The sequence below is a fragment of the Vicugna pacos genome, chromosome 9, assembly GCF_048564905.1.
Source record: "Vicugna pacos chromosome 9, VicPac4, whole genome shotgun sequence".
NCBI classification, from domain to species: domain Eukaryota; kingdom Metazoa; phylum Chordata; class Mammalia; order Artiodactyla; family Camelidae; genus Vicugna; species Vicugna pacos.
The window spans coordinates 42,310,790-42,321,841 of record NC_132995.1 but is presented as its reverse complement, the minus strand read 5'-3'; positions in this window follow the sequence as shown (position 1 = coordinate 42,321,841).

Here is an 11,052-nt window from a genome sequence, read left to right as displayed (position 1 = left end):
ACTCTTGGAACACTAGCCCACCACCATCTCAGTCTGCTGGCTTTCCAAATAAACTCACTATTCCTCGCCCCAAGGACTCAGTCTCTCAGTTTATTGGTCTGTTGTGTGGTGAACAGTACGAGCTTGGACTTGGTAATACATGAACCTTGAAAATGTTATGCTGAGTGAAAGAAGTCAGTCTGAAAAGACCATCTAGTGTATAATACCATTTATAAGATGCCTGGAATGGGCAAATCCATAGATAAAGAAAGTAGGTTAGTGGTTGCCTGGGACTAAAGGGTGGGGATAGGCAGGGATTGGGGGAAAGACCAGGGGAATGGAGAGTGATTGCTAATGGGTACCAGGTTTCCTTTGGTGGGTGATGAAATGTTCTAAAACTATATTATTGTGATCACTGCAAAACTCCATACCTTTGCTAAAAGCCATTGTATTGTCCACTTTAAATGGGCACATTTCATGGCCTGTATATCTCAATAAAACCTTTTAAAATGAATGTTATAACAGCATTTCTCTGAAATGGTTGCATTAGGAATTAATATGAGTTAATACATATAAATGTATTTACAGTGGTTCTTGATGCACAGTAAGTCTTCAATGATTTAGTGATCATCATTTCCTACTCTGTAGGGAAGAAGGAATAAATTCTGTTGACTTTTCTTACATGAAGGGATAATAACATTAGAAGAATTGTCCACTGATAAGCATAGCATGATATATTTTGATCATTTAGAAAAGCATAAAATAATACAATATGGTTTCCACAGTAGTATGTAAATGTATGTAAAATTATAGAATAAGGTCATATAGGGGGTTACCCCTGTAATGTACATCTTGGCAAAATTTCAGAGCACTGGGAATAAAAAGATCTCAGGTGCTTACAAAGGAAAAAAGCAGGTCACATCCAAGTGATCAGGAAGCAAAATGGCGTCAGATTCTCCACAATCATAGAATTCTACATACAACCAAACGGCCAGATATCAAACAATCAGGTATGAAATGTATCACAAAATTTCCCTTGCATTTACCCTCTCTTGGGAAATTATTGGAGAACATAATCCAGAAAGAAAAAAAAAAAGTAAACCAAAGACAAATACTTGAGATTTAATACAAGAGAGAGGTAAAAGGAATCCCAGAAAGGCAGCTGTGCAGCAAACCTCAGCGATTAGCCTAGATTGGAACAGAGAACTTCCAAGATGCATTTTCCCAAAGAATACAAATGATAAGTTAAAAAAAAAAAAAACTGACGAGTCTGACCAAATGAAAAATAACATTCATGGTGTGCTTGTTTGTTTTTTTACAAATTAGACAAAGGGTTTGGGAACAATTAGTGCTTGCAGTAAAGAAAAATAATGAGAAAAAAGAGGCAAATAGTAACTCTAGGAAAACAAAAAAATTGTAGAAGGAAATAATTACGTAAGCATAATTCACTGCTCGACTCATTGTCATAATAGCACAAACCCTAAATATTGATTTGGCCAAAGTTTTTATGTCGCTATATTGGGAGAAGAGAGGGAGAAAAGGAGGAGTTGGCGGCTACTGCAAAGTACTTATCCTCATCTTTCATAATTGCAAGCCAGTAGATAATGTCTTAAAATGGTAAGTCAGACAACAGCACATTACCTTAAAACATGGCATACCACAAAGCATCACTAAGAAGAATTTGGAAAAAGACATTCAAGTCAAGAAGAGTGGCATGGGGGACTGTTGTTTATCATAAGCTTGGGAAACTATTTAACTTTTAAAATTTGTGACAAATATTAGATTAAAATATAAATATTATTTTTAAATATAATGTATTCATGTGTTACTTCAGTAATTAAAATTAATGATAAAACATCCCAGAGCAATCCAAATTCTCCTTTTACAGGTGAGAAAACTGAGACTCAGTGAGCCTAAAATCTGTACTTCAGTCAATTTCTTAAATTCAACAAAGTACCATGGTTAAGTAAAACGGGGATGCCATAGCATCTTTGCTACTTTTCTGTAAATCTTGAACTATTCTAAAATAAAATATTTTAAAACTTCAAACAGCTCAGTTTCTTTCTCTTTCTGTAAAACCTTTTGTTATGGAAAATTTTCAAACATGCAAAATTAAAAGTAGGATAATGACTTCCCATATACCCAATCCTGTTTCCACACTCAATAATGTTTTGCCAGTCTTGTTTCATTTTTTCCTCCCTTCTGTGGTCATTGTTGTTGGAATATTTTAAGGCAAAGCCAATACATTGTGCTCTGTGAGAGCTGGAGCCACTGACATGGGCCGCTCTGGTCCAGGACAGGAGTGGAGGTAGAAGAACCTTCTTTCTCTTCCTGCCCTCTAACCTTCTTTCTCTTCCTGCCCTCTAACTGCAGATTCATCCCATTGCCTAGACACACCTGGAAGCCAGAAAGCACGTGATACCACCTTCAGAGTCAGCTTCCCAGGGCCAGAGTGGACAGAGGAGGATAGAGAATGGAAAAACAGGGGAGAGAGCATAGCCAGCAGCCTGCTGACACCTCAGTCTGTGACCCCCAGCTCCCTCTCTCCCCCGCATTCTAGATCTGCACTGCCCAGTACCAGAGTCACTAGCCACATGTGGTTATTTATATTTAAGTTAATTAAAATAAAAACTTCACTTCCTCAGTTGTACTGGCCCCATTTCAAGTGCTCAATAGTCACATGTGGCCCGGGACTACTTTATTTGGGCAGCCCAGATACAGAAAGCTCTATTGGACTGTGCTGCCTAGATCTTTATAAAAAAAATGTATATATATAAAGATGCAAGAGGTACCTAAAACAAAGACTGAGGTGACTCCTACTACTCCCCTCTAGCCTCCTTTACCTGAGTACTCACCATCTACTAACCCTTTATCCACCTTTCTACTCTGGAGAGACTGTAGAACTGCAACAAAAGTCCACCAACTTAGTGACCTTACAGCTGCAGCCAGTTCTAAGGCCAGAAACCTGAAACACCCGGGACTCCATCACCGCACACTCATAGGGGTCTGTCATCAAAAACACTGACCCAGAAATCAGTGTCTCATTTGCAAGCTACCAGGGCACTGGAAAAAAAAAATTGTCCTCGAAGGTTTTGTCAAATCCTTCAACACCAACGTGAATGCCCCCAAATCCATCCTTGAAGAAGGCCCGCATGTGGGTGCCACCCAGGTTGATGGGACTCCAAGAGACCCTCCGGTAAACTCTTACCAGTTATTCCCTTGAGCAGCCAAAGGGAAACTAAAATTAAATCTGATGAAAAACCTTGCCAAATTCTGACAGATAGCTGCGCTACATTCTCTAATTTAAGCCCCATTTGCTCCAGAGCCTGCAGATGGGATCTTGGGAAAACTGACAGAAGCTGGTAAAAGGTAAAGATGCCTACAAAAGTCAGCTTCCCTGAGTCTCTGCAGTGCCTGGTGTAGAGAGAAAGGTGCAAGTTCCCTTTGTCCCTTCCTTTCCTAATTCAGACTCTCGTGACTTTGGTTTTGAGGTACCCACTGGTTGTTGATCTTTCTCAGGGATAGCTACTGCCTTCTTGTTTGTCTCGTTTTCTGTCCTGACAACTTGGCTTGACTTTCTTCCTGGTTGTCAGTTTTTGCATAAGAAAGGGAGCTCAACTGTCTGGTTGGTGGCCCCAATATATGGCTGAGCAGAAATGTAAGTTGCATCCTATTTTCAGAGAGATGTGGCCAGAGATGTTGATTGCACTCCATCTGCAGGGAGGGTCTTCTCACTGTTGGCAGCCCCCAGGGGAATTGTCTAAGTCTTTCTTTGGGCTGTCTTTGGGAGTGTAAGCAGATAGGATAGGGGTTCCCCATGAAAGAGAACCAGGCATGGCTTTCATGACAGGAGAGAAGCCATTTCTGGCCTAAGCCATTTTGTGATCTAAGCCTGGCCACGGTGCTTGCCCTTGAAAAGGTCTCAGTAATTAATGATCTTGAAGGGACAAAAGAATGTAGAAACAAACCACTGCTATCAGGCAAGAGAAGTAACAATAGCGAAGATAATGTATCAGTTGTAAGACTCCCAGTTCTGTTTCAATGGTAAAGATTAGTCTGAAGTGCTCAACCACCAGATCAACTGGAACCTAAGGGATGATGATGTTGATCCTTCTGACCCTCGTGACTTCAATCAGCTAAACTTAGACTCTGAGACTGCCCAAGCCTCTTCATGAATATGCATGTACCCTTAGCTTAAAGCTTCCCTATTTTTATTCAAGACACCGCTTTGGGAAAGATCCCTAGTGTTCTCCTTACTTGCTGCAAGTAGTAACAGATCTTTCCTTCTCCTGATCTTTGGCTTGGTTGTGTTTTTTGGCAGGGCACCCACCAAGAGGCTAAGCCAGCTTTGGGGTAATAGGAAGGCTCTGGATCTTGGGAATGCAGTCTGCTTTGCACTCTCTCTAGGGACTCTTCTTGCATCCAAGGGGTTTTTTCATACTGCCAGGAATATTTACTGTTTCTACCTGCTGAAACTGGACAAGATATTTGAAAGAAACTTTTTTTTTTTTAAGTAGCTCTATAGTCAGAATTGGCCAAAATGGAAGCTGATATTCAGAGCCTGTCAGGAAATTTTTTTAGTCCTTGTCCCCTAAGCTAAATGAAACTATGAACCAAGAGGGAAAGGACAACATCCCAAAGACAAACCTCTAAATCTGGAGCATAGGAATCTAAGAATATTTTGATTTCCATTTTAGTCTAAGATCTTCTCTCTGATATAAAGAAGCAAATTAAAGACAGTGTACATGGATGGATGGACAGGCACCTTGATGTCCAAAAGTTTGCAATCCAATTCTTCCAGGAATTGAAAACAACTGTCCTTGTCTTGCAGACTGAGCCTTTACAAGAACTGAAATGGAGTTCTAGAAGAAACTCAAAGCCACTTTTTCTTTCTACCAATCCCAAAACCTCCTCTATTCAACTTAAAAGGCTTCTAGATACTGTAAAAAAAATCTGGACTTAGAGAACAAAAGTCCTTCTTGGTGGAACTTTCTCTATGCCTTGTAAGATGTCAGTGTTCTACCTGGTCTTGGCTAGGAACCAAGGTCATTGCTACCAGAAGGGGGAAAAGGCTATTTGAAAACTAGGCCTATGAAAAATCTTAAAAATCTTCACAAGTATTAGTGAAGTGCTTTAGCTATCAGAGCAAGAAAACTTAACTTACTCCACCTGTCAGAAACACAATTTGGATCCAACTGTTCCATTATGAAATAGTAAATTTTGCATTATCGTACCTGTCCCATCACTAAAATTGTAAAACAAAAGCTTTAAGATCCTGCTTGTGTCTGTCTCTATGTTTATGTATGTCTATCCGTTATAAATGTGTAATTCTCTTCTACCTCCAGATAGTATTATGTGTAAAGAGCCCTACTCAAGTTTACGTGTTCTAGGATCATCTTTGGTAAGTAAAAGCTAGTTTGTCTGTGGTTTAATTAAACAGGTATGCCTTTAGAGTTACTGGCATTAAATATAATACTTTTATTCTACCCAGGTTTATGAAATAAGATCATGTTATCTTTTTACAGAATTTGTCAGCAAGAAAAATAATGTTATATGATGGTTAGCTGTTTAATGTCTCATGAAATTTTCTTAAGTAATCTAAACACAATTTTTTTAATTTTTGATTTTTAAAAATTTAAAATACTTTTTATAATTTTTATGTGACACTGTTGACTTTATTTTTGAGGGGGTAATTAGGTGTGTGTGTATATATATTATATATATATAATATATATATAATTTTTTTTAATGAAAATACTGGGGATTGAACCCAGGCGCTTGTTCATGCTAAGCATGTGTTCTACCACTGAGCTATACCCTTCCCCCAAACATAATTTTTAAGAACAAGTAAATTAAACAGATCTAAGATAAAAATTTACAAATGACACTTTCAACAATAATTATGCTTTATGGTATGTCTACCTAAAAATAGTTTCCAAAGTCTTTTTGGCACTTGAAACCTTAAAGTTATGCTGAGATAAGTTAAATGATGGATATTCATTAAATAAGTAGATCATTTCCAAATAAGATAAAATATTGAACCATTAATTTCTTAGGCTTATCCATTTTTGGTTTCCTTTTACAGAGAAACTAAAGATAATTAGATCTATTATTAAACACCTTGCTATCGTATTGAAAAATTTGCTGTGAGAAATAATATACTCCTAGAAATTGTAAAATGTATTTATAAATTTGCCAATCCATAGAATGCCAGTTTAACAGACTGTCCACAGTTACTTATTTCATAGTTTCAATAGAAATAAAGGATTCTAAGGGTTAAAAATTCTAATCATTGTGTATAATTAAAACTACTTACTATAGCCATTATAGAAAACAGTATGATGATTCTTCAAAAAACTGAACTACCATATGATCCAGCAATCCCACTTCTAGGTATATATGCAAAGGAATTAAAATCAGTATCTCAAAGGGATATCTGTATAATCATGTTCACTGCAACATTAATCACAATAACCAAGATATGGAAACAACCTAAGTGACCATCAATGGATGAATGGATAAAGAAGATATAGTAAATATATACAATGGAATATTATTCAGCCATGAGAAAGAAGGAAATCCTGACACTTGCAACAACATGGATGGATCGTGAAGGCACTATGCTAAGTGAGATAAGCCAGACAAGGAAGGACAAATACCATATGATATCACTTACATGTGGAATCCAAAAACACTAAACTTACAAAAACAGAGAGTAGAACAGTGGTATTCAGGGGCTGGGGGGAGGGCAATTGGACAAATGCTGTTTAAGGGTACAAACTATAATTAGTAGGAAGGTAAGTTTTGGAGATCTAAGGCACAACATAGTGATTATAGTCAACAATACTGTATTATAAACTTCAAAGTTTCTAAGAGACTAAATATTACTGTTCTCAACACAAAAAAATGATGATAAATATATGACATGATGAAGTGTTAGCTTATGCTACTGAATCAAATTGCAGTATATAAATGTACCAAACCAACACATTGTACACCATAAACTTACACAATATTACATGTCAATTATATCTCAAGTTTTAAAAACTACTTAGGAATAATAAGGGTGAAAGGAAACAACTGTATGAAAAGTAGGTAAGTAAAGTAAAATGATTTGTTGTTCCCAAATGAGAAAGGGGGGGGGGGGGGAATAGGACAAAATCTGAATGGACATAAACAATCATAGAAGATTTGTAAAAAAGGAATCTTGGAAAGGGAATTTTATGTGTAATCAAGCTGGCTAAGACAGAAAGAATTTAAGATTTTTTAAAAATAAATTTTAATATCAAATTATAGTGGTACAAAATTAGATCTTGGTTTTCTCTCTGTTAAAAGAACAAAGTTTTATTGGACTTCTGGTTTGCTTTTGACAGGAGATTGTGAAAGTGTTCTTAACTTTTAAGCAATCTGCCTGGACCTCAAAGATTTTGTGTTTTACCAAAACAACTTACTGTGCATGCTGTCTGTATCAAGTCTTTGGTTACTTAAGAAAACTCAGTCTCCTTAAAATAGAGAAGTTTTGTTCACAACCATGTAAATTTCTGTATTGCCTTTATCATCATCTAAGGTCACTTTGGTTAAATACATAATTCAGTATTATTTCATAATGATCTGTGATCCTATTTAATCAAATGTTCAAACTTTTTGACATTTTCCTAAAATTAAATTCTAAATGGAGTCTTTTGACCTCCAACTTTCTTTAAGCTTTTCCAAAAAAGCCCCTGGAAAATCTAAAGAATTTGTCTCTCATCTGGTGAGACGTTAAGCTACTTATATTTATTTGAGTTGTTACATTACATGGGAAGCATTATCAAATAAGAAGTGACATTAAACCTCCTTAGATTATATTTGTGTGGATTCATGTTATTAATAAAGGTGTTTTAGAAATTGTGTAAAATTCCTAGAAATCTGTTATGTCCTGGTATAACATTATCAGTCTTAATTCCAGTTATGATCTTAAAATTTTGTAGATCACAGAAATAGCCAAATTTTCTTGTTATTCCACTGTAATAATTGTCATCCTATTTTTAATTATGGGCATTCTAAAGTCTTTTGTCACTTATGGACAGTTATTGTTTTACTCTGATGCTTTGTAAAAGTCAGATTCATGGAAAGGACCATACCAAGTACACCTCATCACTGATACCCCTGCCAAATTACAAGATGTTGAAACTTGGGTGCATATTTCATGACTGAAGAAGGCTCCACCTGACATCTGGTCCTGTGCAAATACTGGAGATTTCAACCTCAAATTGACTAGGAAGAGAAGTAGCCAACATCAAGGTAGACTACTTCCTCCCAAGGTGTCAGATCAAGAATGTTTCTTTCCATTCTCCCTTCACTTTCTGACCGTCCTTTTTCTAATTCCTACACCATGAAGGTCTTTATGATTCTTCACCTTGCTTTGGCATGGAAAGATAATGTCATTGTTCACATATCTCAGGCCATTGCATAGGTGGGTAATCAAATCTCCAGATGACTGTTAGATTTGCCATGATGCTGGCGATCTTGCAGTTCTGCCATCACAAACTACTCCCTGATTTCTTTTCTGTGTTTTTTTTTTTAACATTTTTTATTGAGTTATAATCTTTTTACAATGTTGTGTCAAATTCCAGTGTAGAGCACAATTTTTCAGTTATACATGAACATACATATATTCATTGTCACATTTTCTTCTCTATGAGCTACCATAAGATCTTGTATGTATCTCCCTGTGCTATACAGTATAATCCTGTTTATCTATTCTACATTTTGAAATCCCAGTCTGTCCCTTCCCACCCCCTGCCCCCTTGGCAACCACAAGTTTGTATTCTATGTCTATGAGTCTGTTTCTGTTTTGTATTTATTTATTATTATTATTTTTTAAAGATTCCACATATGAGCGATCTCATATGGTATTTTTCTTTCTCTTTCTGGCTTACTTCACTTAGAATGACATTCTCCAGGAACATCCATGTTGCTGCAAATGGCGTTATGTTGTCGGTTTTTATGGCTGAATAGTATTCCATTGTATAAACATACCACATCTTCTTTATCCAGTCATCTGTTGATGGACATTTAGGCTGTTTTCACTACTCCCTGATTTCTAATGCCTCAATTTCTCTGGAACAAACGCAGCTTCCTCTCTATTGTTTCAGACTCTCTAATCCTGTGGGTCCATTTCCCTGACTCTCATTAGTTATCCCAAACCCGGGGAAACTTGCGTCCAGGCTTTATACAAAGAAAGGGACGAAAGGGACACATGCTAAGGGTAACCAGAATAAAACTGCCTTTGCAGTCTACAGACCCTTAAATTTTCCTGGCTGTCACTTTTCTAGTGCTGAGTCACAGACTCATACAGGGATTATCAGGAGGCACACGTGATTCAAAATTTTCTTCCTTTGGCAGATCCCTGCTGCCCTAAGAGTAAGTACAAATGAGGCTATGATTAAGAATCTCTCCTTACCTCTTGAAGATATTGCAGAATCTTCTGCTAAAGCAATAGCTGCCCAACAAAAATCCTCAGACTCTCTGGTTAAAGTTGTTCTTGGTAATAAGAGAGCCCCTGATTATCTTTAGCTGAGCAAGGAAGTGCTTGTACTGTGGCCAACACCATTTGCTGCACTTGGACTGACACTTCTGGAGAAGTTGAGCCTTCACTACATAAGATCACTGGATAAGTCAGTCGGCTTAAGAAAGTAACTCCTTCAACAGGGTCTTTCTTTGACTTAGATTCTGATTGGTTGGGGTCTTGGGGGACCATGGCTTTGAAGCGCACTCCAGACACTGGAAATCACCCTGCTTATAAACAATCATAGTAATCTCCAAGGTGTGCTGTATTCTCTCAAAAGTTTTAAATGCACATTTTAAATGCATAACCCCCAAGCAAATAGTTTCCCAAAGACTGGCATGTCAGAAGATCAAAAAGAATGACTGATGTAAAGAAAGTGAACCAGATGTTGTGCACTGCGAATACTACACAGAGATTCAGCAAAAACTGCAAGCATTTCAGAGTTTAGCTGGGAGTAGCACTAACACCTTAAAAAAATGTTTTTTAATCATGTCGTTCAGGCTGAGAGTCTGAACAAAAGGAAGGCATTGTTAAAAACAACAGTCCCAAAATGGAGGTGATTAGGCTAAGCCCCATGTTACCAGACTTATTTATACTTTTGACTCTCCCAGAAATGGAATCTTAAATGAGACAATCAGGAAACGCCTGATCAGCACCGGTTAGGTAATCTGCCTGATAGATCCCTGTCATCCCTTAAAGGAAAGTAACCTTGCAATAACCAACCCATCTTCTGCCTAGGATAAATTCTAGTTCCTTCTCCCTTCTGCCTATAGAAGTCTTTAATTTGGACAGCTCCTCAGAGCTTCTTTCTATCTGCTAGACTGAATGCTGCCCAATTCTTGAATTGTTGATTAAAGCCAGTAAGAGCTTTAAAATATACTCCATTGAATTCTGTTTTTAACAAAACAATTTTCACTGAGTCTTCCTTTTGCTTTAGGCTTAATATTGCTTGGCTTGGTACTGTTATTAAGCTGGTCTTTATTTCACATTTTAATTTTTTAAAATATATATATTCTACTTTATTTATTTGGGGGGTAATTGGGTGTTTATTTATTTATTTAATTTATTTATTTGTATGGAGGTACTGGGGTTTGAACCCAGGACTTCGTGCATGCTAAGCACATGCTCTACTACTGGGCTATACCCGTCCCCATATTTTAATTTTTTGTCTGTCATGACTTTTTTCTGCGAAGTGATTTTTAAAAACTTTGCCCTAAGGAGTTCTTTATCTTGATCACTGAGTGCTCTGGCACCCCTTTACATTCCACTCCCCAGGTACTTCACCCTAAGAGTCTGCTTCCCACATCTCTTCCCTCTGAATTTTCTCAGTAATTTTCGTAATTTGTCTGAGGGTTACACTTTAAAGTTCTATTTCTTTTCCCTTCGTCTTTTGACAGTGTCTCCTCTGTGTTCTGTAGGATGAGGACTTTTACTGTAAGTGCTTTGTAGACATTTAAAATTTTTGCTCTGTTCTGTTCAGTTGCCCCAAGTAGGACTTTGGGTAAAGCCACTACATTTTCATC